The sequence below is a fragment of the Passer montanus genome, unplaced genomic scaffold, assembly GCF_014805655.1.
Source record: "Passer montanus isolate IOZ18808 unplaced genomic scaffold, ASM1480565v1 scaffold154, whole genome shotgun sequence".
NCBI classification, from domain to species: Eukaryota; Metazoa; Chordata; class Aves; order Passeriformes; family Passeridae; genus Passer; species Passer montanus.
Window position 1 is genome coordinate 667,843 of NW_024362494.1, and position 23,695 is coordinate 691,537.

General features: G+C 49.5%; 1 long non-coding RNA gene across 4 annotated transcripts in view; it reads right to left on the minus strand.

Moving 5' to 3' along the window:
• Positions 1-315: 315 nt before the first annotated feature.
• The window catches only part of LOC120498926, a 29,452-nt gene continuing 6,072 nt past the window's right edge, over positions 316-23,695 (minus strand). For 2 of the 4 annotated variants that reach the window (XR_005626778.1, XR_005626775.1), the window contains 4 exons: positions 14,549-14,594; positions 8,936-9,022; positions 8,164-8,537; positions 316-704 (listed from right to left, as the gene is read on the minus strand). This is a non-coding gene — a long non-coding RNA (uncharacterized LOC120498926). The other 2 variants (XR_005626776.1, XR_005626777.1) reach the window with 2 other exon arrangements.

The following is a 23,695-nucleotide window of genomic DNA, read 5'->3' on the forward strand; positions in this document are numbered from 1 at the left end:
ACCATCACATCCATCCTCCAACCACCGTGTGCGTCCTCCAACCACCCAGGCCCAGCCTAGGGAGGGCAGAGCCAGGTCCTGTGCCCTGGGAAGGGTCTGGAGGGGCCCGGAGGATGGCAAGGCTGTTGTTGGCCCTGCACGGTGCACGAGACTCTTCGTCTTTGTTAAAGCCTCCAGGCATGCTCTTAATGTTACCCCTCTAATAATAATATTTCATCTGCCTTATCTGATTAGGTTAGGCTCATTTGATTTTTGCAAAACACCTTTAATCACCTTGCAAATTCCCCATCATTACAAACAGAACCACCACAAACATTATCGGCAATCTGAGTTTTATTTTCAGCAATCTTTTTTTTTTTTCATATGCAAGAAAGACAGTTGTAAAAAAAATAATTTTAAAAATATGAACAAGACAGAGGCTGAGAAAACATTAACAAGGCCCTATGCTTTCTGCTAAAGTGCCTTCATTTCATTATCATTAAATTTGCCTAGTAATTAGATTTCGGTGCATGAATATTTTAAAAAAATGTAACAGACAGGCTGTCAAAAAAAAGCACGACAACATCAATTCGATAATTTTTTAGACAGAGACATTCATAAGCAATTAACACAGATTTCCTGGGGTTGGAGACTCTTTTTCTTTCTTTTCTTCTTTTTTTTTTTTTTTCTAATTTTTCCTATTCTTCCAGCCTTATGTTCTTCACCTGAAATTAAAAGAAAAATAAAATTACTGTAAACATCAGCTCTTTCTGCCCTTTTTTCCCTGTTTGCTAACATGATTTCAGTGCCATTTCCCCCTCGCTTAGCATGCTCCAGCACTCCTCCCCCCGCCTCCCACCCCAGCCTTGCTAAACACGGGCAGGCACAAGGTTGGGTCATCCATCAGACCTCCCCACTCCTGCAGGACCAGATTAAATTAAGGTTGCATGAAGCTTCTGTCTTGATCTTCAGGCATTTCTGCTGAAAACAGTGATTTTGATCACTATTTGCATAATGCACAGTTACGTATTCACTGGGTCCCTAATTATACGATCTGTGTTCGACACCGCTCCCGACGCGGGGAGGCTTGTGCGGGGCATACCAACCACTGCTCGCAGCATTCCTGCTCCTGCTCGGCCTCCAGGTGAGCCCAGGAGGATCCGTCCCCTCCCTGCAGGCTGGTGCCACCACCAGGGGTGGCACAGCCCCGTTTGCCCTTCCCACCTTGTTTGTGGGGGACACACCGAGAGCGGTGCCAGGCCCTGCCCTGCAGCTGCCAAAACAGAGCCTTTGTCCTCTCATTCTCATCCTCTGGGATGGATGTGAGGCCCACCAGCCTCTCTTGCCCATCCTGAATATTTCCAACAGCATAAAAAGGTGGATGGAAAGCAGCACACTCCAAATTTCCCCCGTTTTTTATGTCCTCAGCAGTCCCAGAAGAACCTCACAAGCCAGAAGAAAAGCCAGCCAGGGGCTGTTTGCTGAGGTGATTCAAGGTCTGAGCTGCTTTGGAGGTGGGAGAAGCACGTGGGAGGTTTAGTCCATGCCTGGACCCAGCACAGACCCCAGGCCACATTTCCCAGATGACTGATGCAGCACCACTGACCCCATGGAGACGCCCAGGAAGGAGCTGGTTGCTCACCAGCAGCTTCTTGCACTTGCAGGGGGCAAGTTCCCACTCCATCCTCAACTCTTCATTTGGAAACCAGCAACATTTGCAGGGATTTTCATAGAATTGTGGAATGGTTTGGATTGGAAGGGACTGAAAGCTCATCTCGTTCTACCCCTGCCATGAGCCCTGTCCAGCCTTGGACACTCCCAGGGATGGGGCAGCCACAATCTGTTTCATTTCAGACAAAGTTTTCCAAGTGTTTAGTTCTAAAACAGGTCCAAACCCTGAAATATCCAAAGACACCCTGCACAGGTCCAGCCCGAACTCCAGTGGAGCCCTTGGGATGCCAGCAGACCTGGCGTTAGGGGTGTGCTCTTACAACAGAAACATTATGCAGTGAGCCCAACGTGGGCCAGCCCACCTGCAGACAGGAAGCCAAAATTACCTTTTCAGGTGTTGAAGAGCACGATCTAGAGCTAAGAGGTGTGCTGAGAAGACAATAAACAAAACCCCAAACCACAATTATTTACCTAAACATAGGGGATGTTTAATAGCCATGTCTGTGTTATTTTTTTTATTATTGTTATCATCATGATCATCATCTCTGGCAAATTAGGAATTCACAAAACAGCCACACACAAAGAAAATCCTGGACCTCAACTCCGGTCATGCCTTCCTAAAATCTCCTTTGCAAGGTTTTATCGGCAAGAGCAGGGAGTAGAAGCAGTTGGTACAAGCAGCTGAAAGACCAAATCAAAAGCATGTGAGCAGATTAAAGAATCAATCTCTCCGTTTGATGCAGAGGAAATCCCACTAATTATAAAGAAGGGGCTTATTTCCTGGAGTCACTCTGTTTGAAGTCATCAAAACTAGTAATACTTAATTACTCTACTTTATGGAATATATAACATCGAGGCCCTTCGCCACTCGCCAGCCCACTGCTGCCATGGCTGGCGCTGGGTTTCCAGGGGCTGTGGTGATGTTCCTCCTCTACCTGTGCCCTTATTTATTCAAATGAAGCCCTTAACAGCCCTCACATGAGCCTGCAGGGAAGCATTTAAATGTGCTTTAAAAGGAGGTTATAATGAAAAAAAAACCCAGAGTGATTTAGCCCTGCGAGTTACCTGGCTATTACTGAGATGTGTGTGTGCTGCGTGTGTGCCAGCAGGCTCCTGCAGAATCAGGTACCGAGGATTAAACCAGACTGAAGGTTTTTGCCTCATCCTAATCCCTGAAAAGGAAAGGGAGCTGACAGGGCCGTGACTGGAACACGGCCACTCGGACCTTGCTGAGCCAGCTTTGAAGGTCCAAGAGCAAGCTGCCAGCTCCTGGTTCATGGGCACATCCAGATGACACCCATGGACGGGTGAAAAAGCACAGTCAGGTGTCCTGAGGAAATGAAAGGAGGCACGGGATCTTCTCAGAGCTGCTGTGAAGAGATCTAAAATGGAGCACTTCATGATTGTCCTCATCTCTCCAGGATAAATCTGGTCAGGATGTGCTTTGCTCAAGGGCCAACAACACCCAGTGTCCTCAAACACCAAGGTAAAGCTTGAGTTACTGCCACTAGGTGATTCACATGGAAGGAATCTCAGATTCCATTAAAAAGTAGTGATAATTCTATTTTTACAGGTTGAGAGAAACCTTGGAAAATGGGGGAAAACTTTGGAAAATGGGGGAAAACTTTGGAAAATGGGGGAAAAACTTTGGAAAATGGGGGGAAAAAAAACCCCAAGAGGTTCAGGCAGGAAAAGGTGAGTAAGTTCCTTTTTGCCATTCTTGGTGTGGTTTCATACTGATCTGAGTATTCCCAATTGCATCCCTAGCCCTGATGCTGCTCCCAGCACCTGAGTCTGCAAGCAAAGACTCCTAGTAGGGAACAAAACCCCAAAATTCTCTCCCAGGACACCATGAGGTTCCCTAAACCCAAAACTCTTCTAAAGGCAAACTCCAGGGAGCAGGTATGGTGGAGAGCTGCCCATTTCCATGGCTGGGGAGCACCAGCAGAACCCAGGGATGGGCTGGACTTGCTCAGGTCTGGCTGCTTATGAGACTTTTTTCAAATTGCTCTTTTTCCAGCTAAGTAAATGTTGAAGGGGAGGAAGAGGAGCACATCTCTTCCTTCATCAGCACCTGCACACACCCACCTGGAGATGCAGGAGCTGCACAGACACCACCACTGGCAATGACAAAACCAATTATTTCCAGTGCTCCATCCTGGAGCTTCTCCCAAATAACAGAGTCCAGCAGGGAGAGCACAGGGAGATGTGGAGCCATGAGCCTCTGTCTGAAATTCTGCACATACCATGGCAGCAGGAATGCCCCAGGAATGCTGCTTTGGAGTCATGAGGCCTCACAGCCAGGAATTGTGGGTGAAAAGGGTTTGTTTCCTCTAAGACAGAAGGGAAAGAAATCTGCTAAGCCTTGGTTTGAGCAGACTGGGAAATGCAACTGGGCTCCAGACTAGCTCAGCTGGCCTGAAAAATCCCTTTTAAGATGTCTGAGCCTTGTAGAATCGTAACATGTCTCTAAAAATCCCTCTGCCTGCATCCCCTTGCAGTTCTGCTGCTGCTGGGAGAACAGGTGGGTGCTGTGCTGAACAGCACCCACAGGGCAGGGATCAGCAGCACCTGCTGCTCCCCCTGCTCTGGCTGTGCCCTTCCTTGGTGGAGATCAGGCTCCAGAGAGGCCCCAGCACTGCTGGGCTCTGGGGGAGGATGGGATGCACTGAGGCATCCACACAGATCTGGGGGATGAGGGCTCAGTGTCCAGCCTGGTCTGCTCTGGGGTCCCAAGGACTGCACGGCCCTGCCAGGACCTTCCCTGCTCAGTGCTCTGCTTTGGAGAGCAAGAATCCACCCAGAGGGGCACAGCTCAGAGCCATCTTTTCTCTTTTACAGGCCTGGGGGGCGTGAATCAAAATATTTCCCTGAGCAACACTGAGAATTCCAGCATTTCACCCACTGCTGGTGGTGGGAATAGTTCAAGCAGGACCTGAAATAAAACTCTCACATTTCAGTCCCTCTGGAACTGAGAAACACCCACAACAAGCCTATAGCTGATTTTTTTTTTTTCTTGCCTCATTTCTTCAGCTCTAAGATATCAAAGGAGAAAAAGGATCTGCTGCAAGGCAAATATCCCTATCTTTGCTGGCTGGCAAGAGACCAGGAGGGGACTGTGTTTTATCCAAAGAGGCTTTCCAGGGCTGGACACATCCTCTCCTGTGATCTGTCATGGCCCAGGCAGCAGCAAGGAGAGGACACAGACTGCTCAAACCTGGGACTCAGCCTTGCACCTCCTGCTGCAGGTGGGAAGGAGCCTGGGCTGCTTCCCTCAGGGCTCTGGGCAGAAGGATGGGTTTAACCCCCCTGGTCCTAGCCCTGTCCTAAGTCAGAGCTCCAAGATGTTCTAACGGCAGAGCACAAACCAAACTTTGGCACACTGCTCTGAGACCTCAGGCAATGCACCTTTTTCCCTTCAACCTCAAAACGTGGGCTCAGGCCGAGGTGGGTTCTGTGCCTGAAAAATAAACACACCCACAAAAGACAAACCTTCCTGTAAGAGAAGGACAAGGGTTTAAATGCTCTGCTCGAGGGGTGTGTGAGGGGGTCTGGCTCTCCTGCTGGCTGGCCCTGGAGGAAGGGGTGAGTTGGTCCCCACTGCCATCACAGAGCGAAGACCTCGCCACAGCCTGGCTGAGGTCTGTTTGTCACTTTTCCTTCATTATTTGCAGTTTGTACACAGGCGTCATTAGGGATTCATTCGGTTTCCCTAGCAGCAGGCATTAGTCTGGCTTCCCTTTCCCCCTTCTCTCGCCAGCGCCCTTTATTTTTAGTGTCTTATTTACAGTTTGACAGAGTAACTGTAACCCTTGCAAGCTACTCCAGCGGCTTTAATCGGGGGAATAATGAGTCCTGTCTGGCGATGAATAGAATTTAGGGGACAGATTGTTCCACACTCGCCCGGTGGGGTAATTTATTTATGTGCGCACTTGTCAGGAGGAGAAAGGGACGGGGGATCTGTATGCACCGAGGACATTGCCGGCGCTGAAAGGGAAGGGAGAATGGAGCCAAACGCCCCAGATCCCGCTGCACCCCCCCGCCCCTCCGGCAGCTGAATGCCTCCGGTGGCCGTGAACTTGGATGGGCCGAAAGCCCCATTCCCAGGCCCTCGGCACGTCAGGGCTGCGGCAGCGGGCTCGGGGCTCCAGATGGGTCCGGCCGCGGCGGGCAGCCCTCCCCGGCACTGCCCCGCATAGCCGCGGCACGGGGAGCAGCCCCATAGCAACCGTACAGTAGCGGGAGCACAGCGGGGGTCTGGGAAGAGAGGCAAAGCCCTCGGAAAAATACAGGATGGGTCCAGACAATGGCTCTCTCTCATATCATAAATTACACGGCAGCGACAAAAAAGCGAGCGGATCCTGCCCTCTCGTCCCCGCTCCCACAGCCCGGGCGCTCGCTGGGCATCCCCGGGCATGGGGACTCCAGAAGGGGAGCACCTCCAGCCCACAGCATCCCCTTCAGCCTTTCCCTGTCCCCTCAAAGCACGTTTCATTTGCTCCACAGCTTTTCTGCTTCCTGAGCACCACCTCGCCTGGTGCACCACGACTCTGGTCCTTCAGCCACTGCTGGCAGTGCCCAAGTTCAGAGAGGAGCAGCTCCTGGTCCTTCTCCTTCTTTTGCTCTGGAGGGAAAAGTCCCTTTCACTCCCTTTTTCTTCTCCCTGTCTCAAAGCTGGGAGTGTTTTGCACCTAGAGCTGTCAGCAGCAAGGTCCCAGCTCAGTGACTCCCAGGAGATGGCTGGAGCTGGACCAGGCTGCACCACAGCCATCCCCGGGCTCCCGGGCAAAGCAGGGCACCGGGATCCACCAAGCTCCAAGGCCACCCCAGCAGGAGATGGCCCCCAGTAGCAGAAAGGATCCACCTTGCAGAGCCACTGAGAAGAGGCAGCACAGGAGTGCAGGGGGTCTCTTTGCACCCCCAGCTGCCAGGGTAAAAGAGGGGGGCTCAGGCTGCTCACCCCCACTCAGACATGGAGTGCTCAAGCTCCACCTGAGTTTGCTGCTGATGTCCCTTAAACCTCTCCCTGCTTGGCCCAGCTCCCACCTCCACTTGGTAACTTTCCTTTACAAAACCTCAAAGTTAGTCTAGAATTACATTTTCTACCTCAGTGAGGACTCATTTTAAGTAGCCAGTGTGGCATCAGGACACTCCAACTCTGTCAACACCCTTTTGACACCAGTGTAGCCGTTCTGGCTGCAGGGGATTTGCCTTCACTGCCCTGTCAGGAATGATTCTGACGCCCATTACCAGGATGGTGCAGAGCATTTTCCTGTTCCTGGAGTTTTAGCAGTTTACCAGCATACTGGGAGAGAACTGGGTGAGCCACATGGCTCAGAGTCCAAGCAACCACCCAGACACATCTCACCCAGCCTGGGTGCCCCTCACAGATCAGAGGGCTACAAGGACCACGGGTTCTGGCTACCTTAGACTTCATGGAAGCAGCAAGTTCGTGGGCAGTGCAGAGGACTAAACCAGGCAGAAAGCTGACATCACATCTCCAAGCCATGGAACAGAGAGCCAGTCTTCTCTGACTGTGCACTGGAGCAGAACTCGTGTGATGGTCCTGGCACTGTCACCATGGCTGAGGCCAAGGGTGATGTGCTGGCTGCTTGGGAGCCAAGATCTGACCAAGGGTGCTACAGCTGGAGAGAGCCCTCAGCCAGCACACGCACCTGAGACGCACCTGGGGGTCTGCCAAGATGGGGACAGTGTCTGCTCAGACCCCCAGACAGGACCTCACCCCAGGGACCCTGCAGCAGCCCCCGGGCAAAGGATGCTCCAGCCCAAGAGCCGATTTCTGGCAGAGAGGCTGAACCTTGCTCAGCCGAGCTCAAGGCGGGACAAGAGTCCTTAAAAAATGCGAGAAAAGGTGTTTGCAGCGGGAAGCTGTGTCTGCCCAGTGCTCTGGTGGGTGCCCTGCCCTGCTCCGTCCTGCCGAGGGAGCAGAGCGGTGCCGGTCCCAGCCAAACCTGCGGCACCGCCGCGTCGGGCCTGGGGAGGGGGACCCTCCTCCCGGGTACAATGACTGTCTATTCTGCTGATCACAAGCCTAATCCTCTTTGGTTTTTAATTGGCATTTGGGCTAAGCTGATTTAAACCTCTTCACCTTGTTGGGTCCCCCTCCCCACTTCTTTCTTTTCTTTTTTTTTTTTTTTTTCTGACCAAATAACAACGCTGCCATCACCAAGTCCCCGGCACAATGACAGCTTTGTGCAAGGGCGAGAGGAGAGGAAAGGGAAAGGGAGGGGGAGAAGGGAAATGTGCTGAACACACTCGGAAACAATGCAGAGTTTGTGATTCAGACTTGACCACTGGCAAAGGACCCGCTTCAGCTGCGCCTCCATAATAAACACACTGTCCCTTCCCAGCACCTCTCCCCTGCCCATCAGCTCCTCCCGGGCCAGCTGCCCACCGGTGTGGGCTCTACCTGCCATGCCCATCCCTCGAGGTGGATCCCTTCCCCACGCCCCAGTGTGACCCACCACGGTGGTGCCACATGCCCAGGCTCACCAGCGAGTGCCCCACAGGGCAGTGGGCAGGGTGGGCATGTCCTGGTGTCCTCTGCACCCTGTCTGTGCCTGTGTTGGTGCTGTGTCCCCACGCCGAGGCCCGGTGCTGGTCAGCAGCCCTGGTCAGCAGCCCTGGTCAGCCTGGACAGGCACTGGTGTAAATCAGGATCCACATCATGCTCCAGGCCGGGGTCTGCCAGCAGAGCAGGGAGAGGAGGAGGAGGAGGAGGATGAGGTGGGATCAGCCGTGGTGAGGGGCTTCTGCTGAGGGTCCCTCTAGACAAGGTCCTGCTGGCAGCTCCTCATGCTTTTTGGAGGGTGGGGTTTTCCTTATAACCCCCACTCCTGATTCATGTAACAATGAGCCAATCTGAGCTAAAACCAAGCACAACAGAAACACCTTTATTATTCCCTTTTCATTTAACAGGAAACCCCCCTCCCCTGTTTTTGTTTATTCCTGTGGATGAGACAGACACCTTTCCCAGGGATTGGGCATTACAGGTTAACAAACCCACAAAAAAAGATGTTAAACACAGAAAAAAAATCCAGATGTTTGAGACTTTGGGCCCAATGGTCATCAAGGAAGGTTATGGTGACCATGGAGATTTTGGTTCCTCTTTTCTCCACCATGTGGTCCCCACGAGCTCTCACCAGTCCCCAAGCACTTGCCATGGAGACACTCAGCCCATCTGGCAGCATGATGGTGCCATACCCAGTGTAAGTTTAGGGAAATGTTTTTTAAAAAAATCCAAAATTTTAAAATATCCCCTTACCAGGATGTTCCCATGAACTCTCACCAGGGCCAGAGACAATTTGTGAGTCAGAAAACGAGCAGCAGGTAGGGTGAGCCCACGTCCAGCCTGGTAAGAGAGAGAAAAGAGGATGTTAAATGTCAGACCCGTGTTCTCTGGCTGGATTACATCAGGACAGGGAAATTACAGCCACACTTCTGACATGAAAGGGGAATGAGGAAGAGAGAATTAGTCTGGAAAACTCTCAGCATCCTTGAAACTGGGCTGGTTTCCTAACTTATGATGCCTCTGTGGGGCTTTAGCCTTGTAGGGAGCAAGAGGAGCTGGGGTCTGCTCTGGGGCAATTTGAAATAGCTGTTCGAAATTAAATGAAATTAAATTTAAAAGTAAATTAAATTTTAAAATTCTCATTGCACCATTCCCTGTCCCTGCCAGGTATGGTGCCAGCCAGCACCTCACTGCAGTTTTGTGTGGCGAAACCAACTCCACGTACTCAAAAGCTACAAACAGGACCAAAAACCTCTAAATCTAAGTAAAAAAAAAACCCACCTTCTTTATTTATTCCTTGTTTTCTGGGGAGCTGTTCTCTCCAGGCCTCCCTCCCTGCCCAGGGCAGTGACTGCTGCACCAAGACCCAAAGCCAAAGGCAAGCCCAGAGCCCCCTGAGGCTGGGGGATTTGTCCTGGCTGATCTGAGCACTTGAGGGCAGAGTCCTGGACCAAAGGAGGAGCCTCTCGGGATGCATTCTGTGTTTGCCACCCTCAATGCAGCAGGAACCCAGTGAAAAAGCTCATCCCTGCTTGAAAATACCAAAACTGAGCAGCCCTGACCCTTTGGAAGCCTTGAGATATCCTCACAGTACTGTTTTATATTTTAATAATATACTAATATTCACTTTATGTACTTTCCATGTGTATAAACTCTGTTGTAGTGGTTTTGGTTTGCTAGTTTAAGATTTCTCTGCCTCCAGCTGTGGCTACTCACAGGTTGCACATGGATTTAGATACTCAGTGCAGAATTGATGTGGTTTAACTGAGGAAGAGCCCAAAAAGGAGCTTGTTCTGCTGGCCTTTAGTCCCATAAATCACCTCTAACACTACAGAAACCAGAGACAACGTGACCCTGTGGAAATTCAGTGGTGCCCAGACCCATCCTCTCCTTCCAGCTCTGCTTCCATCACATTCCTGTGCCCCATCCTAGGGAAAGAACCAGAAAAAAGGAAGGGGAAAAAAAAATCCCCCAGCACAGTCTGAAGTTTATAAATAAAAGCAGTGAGAAATGGACTAAGTAGCTGCAGCTTAGTCCAAGAGCTAAGAGCTTTAGCGCATTTTTGCAAGTTTTAGGGAAGTATTTCCCATTCCTGACTAAGCACGTTTGGCAGGCAGAGTGGAGCGCGTGGCTCTTCCCAGATCCAGCAAAAGGGCTACAACAGTGACAGTTCCCCCTTCCCCAGCCCCTTCCCACCCCAAAAACCCCTCCAAGGACCAGGCTAGAGCCAAAGCCAGCCACGTTCCCCACGGGGCTGCCCCCAGCCAGGTGTGTCTGGGACTCCAGCATCAGCCCACAAGCAAAAAATGTGATTTATTTCCCTTCTAGGGATAAATTTTGAGTTGGTTTTAATCTGCTTTCAAAATTCCCGTCACACCAGGGTTAAACTCACTTAGTGTATTTAGGCTTTTAAGTTTCCAGGTCTCATGGCAACAGAGGGATGGGGAGAAATTAAAAAGAACAACAAACGCGGTGTTCCTCATGGAACACCAAGATTTTCACCTAAACCACAAACCTCTTGCAATGAGTCTTCAGATAAAACACCCCAATATATTTCAGGTGCTGTAGTAAAATTAATCACATCCCACCAGTTGTGTGAAGAGATTTTTTTCCCCCCTCTAAGATTAACCTGAGCACAATAACTTTGTGCCCACAGATCACCTGGACCAGGCGAAGCACGGAGGGGATGAAGTCACTCCTGTTTCACATTGATTCTTCCCCCCTGTCTTAAACAGCCATGAAATGGTTTCAGCAACAGCAAAAATGAGGCTATTGAATTTTTCTAGTCCAAAATAAGGAGGAGGGGTAAAAAAAAAAAATAATTAAACAGCTGTTTCACTAATGTTATCACAGTACACAAAGAATGAAATGTCATCTAGTGCATCTAGGAAAAAATTCTGCAGCCAAGCCTCAAGCCCCACACGGAGGGTACTTTGAACAATAATGTTTTTTAAAATATGGCAAAAAAAAAGCTGATAGACCCGCCTTTGGTGGTGCAAAACCTGGAGACGAGGTGAAAAGAGGCTGGTTTTGGGCTGTGGGTTGGCTGGGGCCTTTTGGGCTGTGGGTGGCTGTGACACCTCGGTGACGGCCGGAAGAGAGAAATCCCAAATCCCAAATCCTGGAGAGGCCGGGATGAGCCCCTCAAGGCTGAAGACCAAGATGAGCCCCTCAAATCTGGGATGAGCCCCTCAAGACTGAAGACTGGGATGAGCCCCTCAGGGCTGAAGGCCGAGATGAGCCCCTCAAGGCTGAAAACCCCACAGCGAGGCCAGGATGAGCCCCTCGAGACTGAAGAGTGGGATGAACCCCTCGAGACTGAAGAGTGGGATGAACCCCTCGAGGCTGAAGGTCCCGCAGCGAGGCTGGGATGAGCCCCTCAAGGCCGGGATGAGCCCCTCGAGGCTGAAGACTGGGATGAACCCCTCGAGGCTGAAGGCCCTGCGACGATGCTGGGATGAGCCCCTCGAGGCCGGGATGAGCCCCTCGAGGCTGAAGGCCGGGATGAACCCCTCAAGGCTGAAGGCTGAGCCCCTCAAGGCTGAAGGCTGAGCCCCTTGAGGCCAAAGGCCCGATGGCGAGGCCAGAATGAGCCCCTTGAGGCCGAAGGCCCGGTGGCGAGGCCGCGGCACCCAAAGCACCGCAAGCGGCTCCGTCCCATCCCATGGAAGCCGCCGGAACGCGACGGAAGCCGCCGGAACGCTCCCGCCCGCGTGGCTGGGCCCGGCCGAGGGGAATCGGCCATTTTACACAGCAGCTGCCTAAAATGGTGGCTCCCACCTTGCCTTCCCCTCAGCACGCATGCACCCACGGGGAGGGGAGGGCCGGGGCCGCAGCCCCCCGCTCGCGAGGGCGCCGGGAACGGGAGCCAAGATGGAATTAGAGGCAGAAATTAAAGGAGGGGAAGGGGGGCAAGCGGGAGAGGATGCGCCTGGCCTCGCCACGGCCTAGCCAGCGATGGCTGGCTTTGTGTCCTGCGGAAGGGAGAAGGCAGGAAGGCCTTGAGGGGGGAAAATGGGGGGAAAGAGGGGAAGGAAAAGAGCGTTTGGGTGAGGATGGCGAGGGGCAGGGATGCGCGGGGTGCGGGGAAAAAAATCTTCCCTTCTTTCTTCACCGACCCCCCTTCACCCTCCCCGCAATCCCGCTTTGACTTTTCCCACAGAAGTAGCCAACCTCCAAGAATGCAAATGACATTCATTATGCAAATGCATGCAAATCAGGTTTAACTATCGGAAGAAGGGCTCGGAATTTCTAATGGGTTAACTCTTTCCTGCACGGCCCGGATAACAAGAGCCCTCGTGTCTTCCTTGGGGCTTTGTGCTTCCCCATCCATCGCGGGCACCCCGACCCGCACCCCTCGATGGGCACCGAGGTGGGGAGGGTGGAACAAAGCGTCAGGAAAATACCAACAACAACAAGAAAAAAATCCCTACTGGCGTGGGAGCGGCTGGCCCTTCGTTAAATGTTCCAGCAGGAGACAAGACAAAGCAGGCTTAAGTGCGAAATTGGGGGGAAAAATGGAAATTAAAATGGGAAAAGAAAACAAAGGAAAAAAATAGGAAAGCAACAACGACAAAAAAAAAAAAAAGGAAAAATAAAATGAAAGGGAAATGAAATATTAAAAAGGAAAATTAAAAGGAAAATAAAAAGGAAAAGAAAAAGGAAATAAAGAAAAATGAAAATGAAAAAATAAATTGAAAAATAAAATTATATAAATATTAGGTTAAAAAATAAAGGAAAGGATAGAAAAGGAAGGGAAGGGAAGAGAAAGAAGAGGAGCAGGCCGCTCTTGGCAGAAGGTGAAACCCTCCGGTGGTGCAGCAGAGAAGGGTCCTGGCAGCCACAAGGGTTTGGCTGCTCACATCGAACCCGCTCACTGGGCTGGCCTTGGCTCTTCTTCTGCCGGGAACAAAGTCACAAAACACACCAAGATTCCATTCTTCCTCTTTTTTTTTTTTTTTTCCTTCCCCCCCATCAGTATTTTCATTGAGGAAAAAATTAAATTTCAATTTTCTCCAGTGCTGGGTGAGCCCGTGGTCCTCCGGGGAGAGAGGGAAGGAGGAGCAGAGGGTGACAGTTGTGACACTGGGGTGCCAATCCACACGCCTGTGACCTGTCCAGCATCCTGGCATGTCCACAGCGCATTAAAAACGTGTGGCATCAGTGCCCCACTCCCCCAGACCCGTGTAAAAATCCTCATTCCTGATCCCTGCCCCAAAGATGAGAAAGCCCCAGTGCTGGGAACTGAAACAAGGAAATTCCAGGTAGTGACCTCGTGCTCCCTGAATGTTGGGATTGCAGGAATTATGAATATTACCGAGAAACAGCTGCATGGCAGAATTCCAAATATTTTATAGCAATATTGTATTGATTCACAATAATAAAGCACTTTAGGATTATTGCTGTGTTTTGCCCGAGAATTATTCCTTATCTCTTCCAAAACCTCTTGATTTTTCTGTTATTTTCTATACCTCCTTTTACGTTTGATTTTTTTCCCAATCTGCTCAAAATCTCTTGTTATTTGAGCTGTAAGGTGTTAAGTGCAGCAGCAATAATCTGCGCAAGGACAAGAATTTTTGCAATTTTAGGGGCTTGGTTTGAGACACCACAAAAATTATTGGTTTAGAGTCACTTTTCTGTGCTCTGAAATGCACGAGCCCAGAGCTACTGGTCAGTTATAAAAAAAATAAACTCTTTTATTTCATTTAGCTGGTTCCAGCATAATAAGGCCTCTGCAGAGGGTAAAATGTACTTGAGGTGTGCACTTTGACAAATCCCTTTCCCTACTAAAAATAAAATTAAAAAAAATAGAAAAATAATGGTATTTTTTTAAAAAAAGACACCAGTAATCTGGGTTTCTTTATATCTTCTGGCCTCCAGCCCATTGGAGCAGGAGCCTTGCTCTGCTCTCCTCATCTTGTTTTGACTCCAAGCCCCAATTTCCAAGTTCACACATCATTCAAAAGTGGAATTGGGTGATTTTTCTCTTTTTGAATTAGTTATTGGAAAGCATATATTAAAGGAATAACTGAGAAACAAACACACACATCCTAAAAAAAATAAATATATATATATATATATATATAAATAAAAAAGAATAACTGAGAAACAAACACAGACATCAAAAAAAAAAAATAAAATATATATATAAATAAATAAAAAAGGGCTGGAGGATGCTGGGGGTGCAGCAATGCCCAGCCATAGCCAGGAGCTGCTCATCACTAATGACCAATAAAAAACTGAATTATTCTGGCATGGGGCTGACAGCACAAACTCCTCAGATGCACAAACTCCTCGTGAGCACCCAAACACCCAGAAATTGTCATTTCCTGGCACGGGAAGGAATCAGGATGCATTAATAAATACCTGGTGTCCTGGGCGTCCCCGGAGCTGCGGCAGGACGGGCCTCGGGCTGCAGGACACAAAACCAAGGTTGAGTTTAGCACAATGTTGGCAGAAAGCAGTGAAGAAATTTCTGGGTTTAAAAACTCCAAGTGGAGTCACTTGAAAAGGGGTTTTGGCTACGTCTCTGAAAGTAATTTTTAAATTTTTGATAGTTTTTTTTTTTTTAATTTATTTTTTATTTTTTATTTAGGCCTCCTGTTCATTCAGCTCTCTTTGCCTTCGCCTTCCCTCTCTATCAAATTTCCCCACTCATGTTTCAAACCCATTTGTTCTTGTTTTTCCCCTTTCTGATGCACCTCTTTGGCTCTGAAAAATTCCTGAAGACAGCCAACTGCAGCCTTTGGGTTCAGGGTGGGAAAAAAGGTGCCATGGGCATTTGCAGTGTCTACATCACCCCATTAAAAACACAATTTTTGATACATTTTAACCCCTTTTCATTAGAAATCAATAAGACACCCTCTGAGGGTTTATCCACACAGGGGATGGAATGGACCCTGGCAACTCCCACAGTAATTTCTTGTGTGGAGGGACCTGCAAGATCCCTGGAATAAAAGAAGAAGGTGGGGAGGTGTTGAGAAATTAGAGTGAAATCTATGTAGTGAAAATAAATGGACAATTATTTCAGGTGGTGCAGGGGCTGCACATCCCATGGCAAACAAGCAACAGGAACAAACTGACCCCTTACAGCCACTTTCTTCCCCATTTTTCTCACCAGCCACTTCAAAAGCCATCTTTGCCAGATGCCAAGAAGTTTTCTGCCTCAAAAGCCATTTTTTCCCCCCAACCTCACATTCCCTCCTTGCCAGAGAGTGTTTTCCAGGAGAGACATTTACGTTTTGCATAGCCACACCATGGGGAAAAGACAGGCTGGAGAAGTTCTTTGAATGGATTCAGTATCGTGAAAAATTACCAGAGGCAGCAAGAAAATATCCTGGACACATGGAAACGCCAAATTCTCGTGATGGGAACAAAAATGCAGCAGGAGATACCTACAGGGATGACAGTCCAGGTGCCCCAAACCAAAATTCCAGGAGCCACCTGGGCATCACCTGGCACCAGTTAAAGCACTTTGAGGCAGAATCCCAACTTTTCAGCGCTCCTGAGAGGAAAAAAGGAATTTTGCAGCCGCCACTTAAACTGTTCTTGTGCTGGCTGTGCTCATCTCCTCTCAGGATGCAATGGGATGTGAAAGCATCCTTGGACCACAAAGGAATTTCCCATGGAATCCTAGAGAAGATTTGGGGTTGGATTATCAAGCCTTAAAAGCTGCAGGAGGCACAAGCTCTCGATATTGTTATTTTTGGAGGCACAAGCTCTCGATACTGTTATTTTTGGAGGCAAGGGCTCTCGATACTCTTCTTTTTGGAGGGCTTCTGATACTGTTATTTTTAGCCAGTTTTAAGTCATCTCTCCAAGCCCTTTTTTTAGAGCCAGCTCACCAACCTTCCAGGGCCGGGGTGGTTTGTTTTTTTTTTTTCTTTTTTTTGCTAAACTCAATTCTCCAGCTCCCGAGGCTGCCAGTAGTGCTCAAAAAAAATAAAAATTATTTTAAAAAAATTTTAAAAATCACTCCCAAAAAATCTCACACACAACACAAAAAAAAAAAAATCCAATCCCACCACTCTTTTTTTTTTTCTTATTTTCCCAAAGAACTGGGAGGCGTGAGCACTCGAGAGTCAAATTTGCCCAGGACCCGCGTTCCCTAAGAAAGCAGGGCTCATTCGCCTTCCACAAACTCCGCAGTGGCAACAAAAGTCCCTTTCAAGCCCTTCCAGACGCAAGTCCTTCAGCTCAATTAGTCAGGCACACAGAGACACAAAAAAGCCTCCCATTCAGGCTAGTGGCTGGCTGTGGAGGACAAGGGCGAAGAAAGGATCTTTCTCCCACGCTTTCACTGGGTGTCATAACAAGCAGAAAGCCCTCTTACGGGGGGATTATTGGAGATAAGAGTCCGATGGAGGGGCTGGGGCAGCAGCAGCAGGGGAGGAGGGGATGGGGCTGGGGTTGGAGGTTGCAGCTCCCAAGGTTGGGTGAGCACGGCCGCTGACGGCATCACGCTCCATCAGAAATGGATTTTTTTTTTGTAAAAAAAAAAGGAAAAAATTACGATATTCCCCCCCAGCCTGTACACACACACGCGCAGAATAATCCCCGTTCTCCATGGCAACCTGCTCCGTGGCCATCCCTCGCACCAGAGGAGGGAGGCAGCTTGCTTTCACTCCCGAATCTCTGCCAGCTTGCCCCGATCCTGTCACAGCCTCAGCCCGGCTGGGCAGAGCTGGACAGGCTTCCTCCCGCTCGCTCGCCTCCAAAAATCAGGGATTTTCCACAGCAAAGATGCACAGCTCCGTGGGAAAGCTCTACCTCCAGAAAGAGCCAGCCCTGCTCCTGCACATGGGTGGGTTTAATGTTGGAAAGACCTTTTCTCATGGAGAAGAAGAAGAAAAATATGTGTGTGCGTGTTTGTTAGCGGGGTTGGTTTTTCGAAGGCAAAACAAAGGGAAAAAAGAGAGAAAAATCTCCAAGGACTGGAGTTTGTCTGCAAAATTGTGGGGTGGGGTGGTGGCCCAGGGCCTCCCGTGGTCCCTCGCCAGTCCCGAGCCCTCAAACCTGCCCCCGCCAGAAGGGAAAATTTCTGCACCTTCTGGCCAGGCCTCAGCAGGAAGAAAACTCCTCTGGATGCTGACAGTGCCCTGCAGGATCAGCCAAAGCTCCTGAGTGAATTACGTGCCTAATTCCTTTGAACAATCCACGTTATATTGTTAATTCCCCTTCACTTTTCCATTGGCTCTATATGTGGCAAGTGCCCCTCCAGATCTTTTCAAAGATAAGATTCCTCTGCCCCTGGCAGAGTCAAAAAATTCAAAGCAAAAAAAAAAAAAAAAAAATTTGGCTTTTTTTCCCTCCTGCCCAGTCCCAAGCCCTGCCAGTGGGATTGTCCCGGCACCATGGAGGAGCAGGTGACAAAAACATCCAAGTTCAGCAACATTTTACAAGGATCAGGGAGGGAATATAAACTCTCCAGCCCAGGAAGGGAAAGCCAAGAAAGTCTCTTGGAATACATTATCCCATAATTGTAGGGTTTCAAGCACTTTCCTCCCAAGCAGCTGGTGCCTGCTGATGCCAGAGGAAGGTTGTTTGGCTCAGACACATTCCTGCCCGGGAATCCCTAAAACAATCCACTCCTATGAAATACTGTAAAAGCAGAATATTTCACTCAACCAAAACAGCAGAAATTTACTAAAACATTTAGGGGAAGAGGTAGATGAAACAAAGCAGATTCCTTAGGGACAACCTTCCTCCTTCCCAAAGAGCTTTCTGTGCCTCCAAAAGGGTGAAGAAGATCTGAAAGATCCCCTTTCCCTTTCCCAGAGCTCACACACTGATCCATAAAATCTTTTGTGGTTTGGTTGATGTTTTTTGGTTTTGGTTTTGTTTTTTGGGTTTTTTGTTTGGAGGGGGTGGGGATTGGGTTGGTTTTTTTGTTTGGTTGTTTTGGGGGGTTTTTTTGTTTTGTTTTTTTGGTTCGGCTTGGTTTTTTTTTCAATAAAAGATGAGTTTCCAGCAGTCAGGAACCTGCTGAAGGTCAAATTAAACCTGATTTACCATCCTTGACCTAAACAATGCAAGGCCACAAGATGAGCCAACATCCCCCTGGAGCCACACAGGGCTCGAAACCAGGCCAGTCCACCACCAATGAGTATCCAACACTTATTAATCAGCACTTTTTCCTCTTTCTGAGAACTGCATTTTCTCCTTATCCCAGAGCAAGCTGCACCTCATGCCCTCGGCTTGCCTGTAAAAATGCACCACACGAGACCAAGCAGCTCAAGGCAGCACCCAACATGGATGCTCCCTCCATCCTGGCATTGCTCCTTTTGTCCCTGCTCCAGCAAGATTCAAACCTCTGGAAGAGGAATTACAATTATTTTTACACCTAGCCTGGGCTGTCAAAGCCGAAGCTCAAGCCATGGCCGTGGATGCTGGTGAGGATTACACAGCTTTAGTTACAGATGCCAGGTCCCAGCCTGCCCTCAGCTGTAACAGGATAAATCCTGGAGTTAAACACTGAGCAGGAGACTGCGATCCACTGATAACAGATCCAGCACGAGTGCTGCTCCAAGACCTCCCCAGCAGCCCTGCAGACACACGGACACCCCCAGGATACTCCCAGCATTCAGGCATCCCTCTCCGCACCCCAAAACAAAGTTTCCCATCTCTTTTGCTGTGAAAATGCCCAGGGCCATGCCAGCCTTGCCCGCAGCCGCCGCCCCTTCCCCGCTCGGCCAGCGAGAGGTGGCGGGGCTCACCCGCACCGGTCCATTTCTAGATCTGTCCCCGAAGATCCCGCCGGGCAATCCGGAATGCCACCCCAGGACTATATTTATCCTCCCCCCGACAAGGCTGGGCCAGCAAAAGCTGCGGTGAAGGGAGAGCGGAGCTGCCAGAGCCGCGGCCCCGCTTTCACATCCGATCACACCGGCTGCATCTGAGCGACCTGCCCGCTGGCGCCCGTCTCCTCCAGCAGCCCGAGGACCACAGAATCATCATTTTATCATTTTCCTCCTAGCTGTGCCCCCCTCGGGGCACTGTCACCCGTTTCCCCCGGGCTGGGTGCGGGAGAACCGCCCGGCCCCGTGTGCTGGGCACGCAGCACCACGTTTGGGGAATTCAAGAAATCTTTCCTGCCATACAGAGATCGGCACCGACCACCTCAAAATCACCCCAGGGTGCTGCAGAGCACCCTGCGAAGTGCCAAACCCGATGGGCAAAGCCACGCTTTGCGACAAGGACAACACGACCGTGCCCTGCTGCAGGCTGAGCCCCGAGCGCCGAGCCGGGGGCAGCGGGGCCCGGAGCCCAGCCCGTTAATTCCGAGCATCAGCCCAGCCTCCGGCGACAAGGACAACACGACCGTGCCCACCCTGCTGCAGGCTGAGCCCCGAGCCGGGGGCAGCGGGGCCCGGAGCCCAGCCCGTTAATTCCGAGCATCAGCCCAGCCTCCGTTCCCACACACCGCCACTCGCTGAAATTAAAGCAGGCCCTGATCTGATTCCTATGGCGGCTTAGCGCGCCCACTCAGCCGGTTTATCATAATCCCGACATAAAAATCGCTCCCTTGAAAACGCTCAGGGGTTTGAAGCCCTGATTGTTTGAAGAGGAAAGACTCTGTTCTCAGCACAAAGATGTGCTCCCCTCTCAGCCCCGGAGCGGCAGCTGGAGGCTTCCATCAGCATTTCTGCCCCTGTGGGTGCCCACGGCAGAGCCCTCACGCTTTTCTTGGCACAGAGGTGCCCCCCAAACCCAGCTCGACCAGCTGGGCCACGCAGCCCCCCAAAAAGAGCAGAGCTTTGGGGATTGGTGCTGGGAACAAGTCAGCGCTGGCTGCCAGCCCTGCTGCGAGAGCATCTCTAAAAAACCATCCCCTCTGCCTCCAAACCCAGCTGCGACTGCTTGTGGGAAGGAATTAAATCTGTGCGTTTCAGAAGGAAATGGATACATGCAAATTTCTGTCGTATCGGTGGCATTTCTTTGTGGTGGCACTGCAGTGCTATTCCACACCTGCCCCAGCCAGGGTGCACGGGACTGAGCTGGGAGAAAAGGACACTTCACATACCAGGGAGACCTCAAAGGGCTTGAGCCATCAGGGCCTCCTTTTGTTTTCAGTTTAAAACTGTAAAAGGCAAGCAAAAAATTCCCTCAGTGGGGAAATGTCTGCTTCCCTCGAACACCATAAAATTATTTTTTAAAAAAAACCAAACATTTTTTAGCTACTTTTCATCATTCCAGGCTGAGAATTTTCAAATACAAAATGTCAGAAATACACATATTTTATCCATCACAAAGTAAAAGTTCATATCCAGTGGCAGTCCCAACCAGCACAAGAATTTCTGCCCTTTTTGCCAGTCCCCCGACCCGCAGCGCTCCTACAATGAGAACGGTGCAAAAGGGCTTTGGCCCCAGCCACAAACTGCATTTCTGCACTGCCAACACAAGCACTAAAGACAGAAGCTAAAGGAGATCCACTGAGTGAAATTAATCATTTTCAACATTTATATTTGTAAAGGGTCATTCTCCTCAACATCTCACTGAATCACGGAAAAACCACTATTGCATTTTTGTCTTTTTTTTTCCCCCTGATTCCAAACTGCTGCTAAACAAGAGAACGATGTGGAGAGCTGATACCTCGCTCCCAAACGAGTGTGTCTCCTATTAATGTCTCCAGCAGTTATGTGGCCAGAAGGGAGAGCAGAGTAGACAGTGCTGAGTGTTAACCAGTCAAATCATAGTGTCCAAGCAAGCTTAAACGGCCACATGTAAACTGCAATTTGGATCAATGTCACGCAAACACGCAGGGCTTACTGCTGGAGCACTCCAGGAGGAAATCAGGGAGAAAAAAAAGGGAAAAAAAATTAAAAATCAGCTATTTGCAAGACTATTCCAAAGCCCTTGGAGACAGCCCAGCTCACAGTCACACAGACATTTCCACCACTGGAAATGGTTATCCCTCACAACAAAAACTCAAATTAAAAAGAAATTCCACCTGACCAAAGAGTAACATGCTCCAGCAGCACCCAGAGACCGCAGCAAATCCTGTGGCACCAGGAACCCCCAGAGAGCCATCCAACAGCTGAGGGGCAACGAGGGAGCTGGAACTGGTTTCCATTTTCTCCCCAGGCTGGGAGCACAAAGGGACGGGGGATGAACATGGAGGTTCTTTAGCCCCACAGTGTCACCACATCTCTGAATGGCACTGGGGGTCACAAACATTTCAAAATGAGCTTTTTGCAGCTGAGAATGAGGTGCAAAAGCTCCAGAGAGCCAACTTGGGCCTGGTGGGCTTTAAACCCACCCTCTCCATCACCAACCAGCACAGGCACCTCCTGCCCCTGGCTCCAGGCCCTCCACACATGGTTTGCTAAATTCTTGGAGGAGTTTCATCCTTGTCCCAGTTTACATCCCCCTGCTCCTGCTCGTGCCTTTGTTACGGCCAAAGAAGTGACACCATCCAAACCAGCCTATGGCAGCGCCGCACAGCCCGGGATTGGTCACCCAGGAACACCAAAAGATGCTCCCACAGCCCCCGATTGGAGAAAAGGCATTTTCCCCTCCTTGAGGGGAGCCACGGGCCAATGGTGGATGGCACATGGCAGCTTCCCAGGGCTCACCCTGGATAAAAGTGCCTCGTCCCCCTCGGAGCCACCGCGCCCCTTGGGCCACGCTCGGTGCCAACATCTGCCCACAGACACATCCTGGCCACCACCAGCTGCACCAGCAGAGCTCTGTCTGCCTGAAAAGATGAGTGAGGAGAGCTCCGAGCTTTGTCACCGCTTTGTCACCAAGGCCAAGGGTGTCCAGCCTCCCCCTGAGATGCTCAGGGTGTGAGCATCCATGGAGATGCCTCCCCTTCCTTGGGGGCTGCTCTCCCGTCCGTGGAGCAAAGCTCCCTGGTGCCCTGTCCTCCTGTCCCTCTCTGGCTGGGGACAAACAGCCTGGCCAGGAGAGCAGCACCTCGCTCCCCTGGGGAGGAGCAGCAGGGTGGCAAAGGAGAGCAGGGAATCAAATCAGAGCCTGTAAAAACTTCCCTGCATCCCTGCCGCCGCCAGCACCAGGAACAACGGCAGAACCTCAGCGGGAAGAAGGAAAGAAGGTTCTCCCCAAGCTCTCCCCAAGCAGATCATTTCAGAACTCCACTCCACACATGGGCTAAATTATTCTGAATTCCAGGCTGAGGGGGAATAATATCTTGTTTATTAATTTCAAGCGTTCACGTGAGCAGGATAAATCTTTTCGCGTCACACCCAGCACTACAGCCCTTCCCTGAAGGAAGCGCCAGGGACGGTTCCTTCTGCCCTTTTGGGTTTTTTAAAGATCCCAAACGAGCGAAGCGAGCGGGTCCAGCACGGGTCAAAAGTCAGTTCATCCCTACACCTCTCACCAGAGGGTTTTCATAAAGTCACAAAGCTATAATTGCTCCTTTCCAAAATTAGTTCAGGTGCCATCACCCACATTAGCTCTTTATTATTATAAAGTCTTTTTTGATTTTGGTTTTTTTTTTTTTTTTTCCTCCTTGGCCGCCCCGTTCTGATATAATTTTGTCTTAATCCACCATGAGATCTTTGTGTTCTTCTAAGCAACATCAAGACACCTTTTCAAAGAGGTTGCTGTGATTTGTAGGTGGCATCTCAGGCACCTGATTATTAAAAGCAAGTGGGAAGCACCCAGTTCACCTCTTTGACTCAAAATTCCCTTCTACAATAGAGCAGATTTAAAAATCCCACTTTCCATAAGGAAGAGGTTGAGGAAAAAATCCATTAAAGAGGAATAAGGACCAACATCAATTTGCAGAGAAGATAAATTAAGCAAAATCAAGTTCCCCAATTAGTCTCATGCGGTTCCACACACAAGTTTTACATATATATACATATATATATACATATATATTTATATATATATATATAAAATCTCTCTTGTCAATCCCCAAATTAGAATCTTGAGTCCATTCAAAGAAACATTCATAAACAAAGGGTTAAAAGAAGAAAGGAAGCATTTGGATAGAGACACAAGGGAAGAAAAACAAAGAAAACTGCAAGAAACCATTTTACAAATCACCATATCCTTCTTTCTAATACTGATATCAAGTTATAGCTGTCAGGGAGGAAAATTTATGTATCTGTATAACAGATAGGGAAGAGGGGGGAGGGAAGGTAGAAAAAAGGAAAAAGAATCCAGCACTCATATTTGCAAAACAACCATTAATAAACATTGCTCTGTTGCTGCTTTATTAAACAGATAATCCAACACAGTAATCTGTATTGATTTATGGATTCTCTGATGCTCTACGACTGGTTATGCAATGAAAGTTCATCCTTGATCTGTAGTCTGGGTCCTGGACTTAACTAATTCATAATCTGATTGGAAGTTTTACTTTGTTAATTCAATTACGGTTAACGGCCGAGGAGAGAGCGGCAACATCTTTGTCTTTCTCAACACAGACGGTTTCTTCACATGCCCAGAATCAGTAAACTCTTAAAATCAAAAATTATAGGAGGCAAATAGGTTCTTAAAAAAAAAAAAAAAAAAAAAAAAAAAAAAAAAACCCCCCCC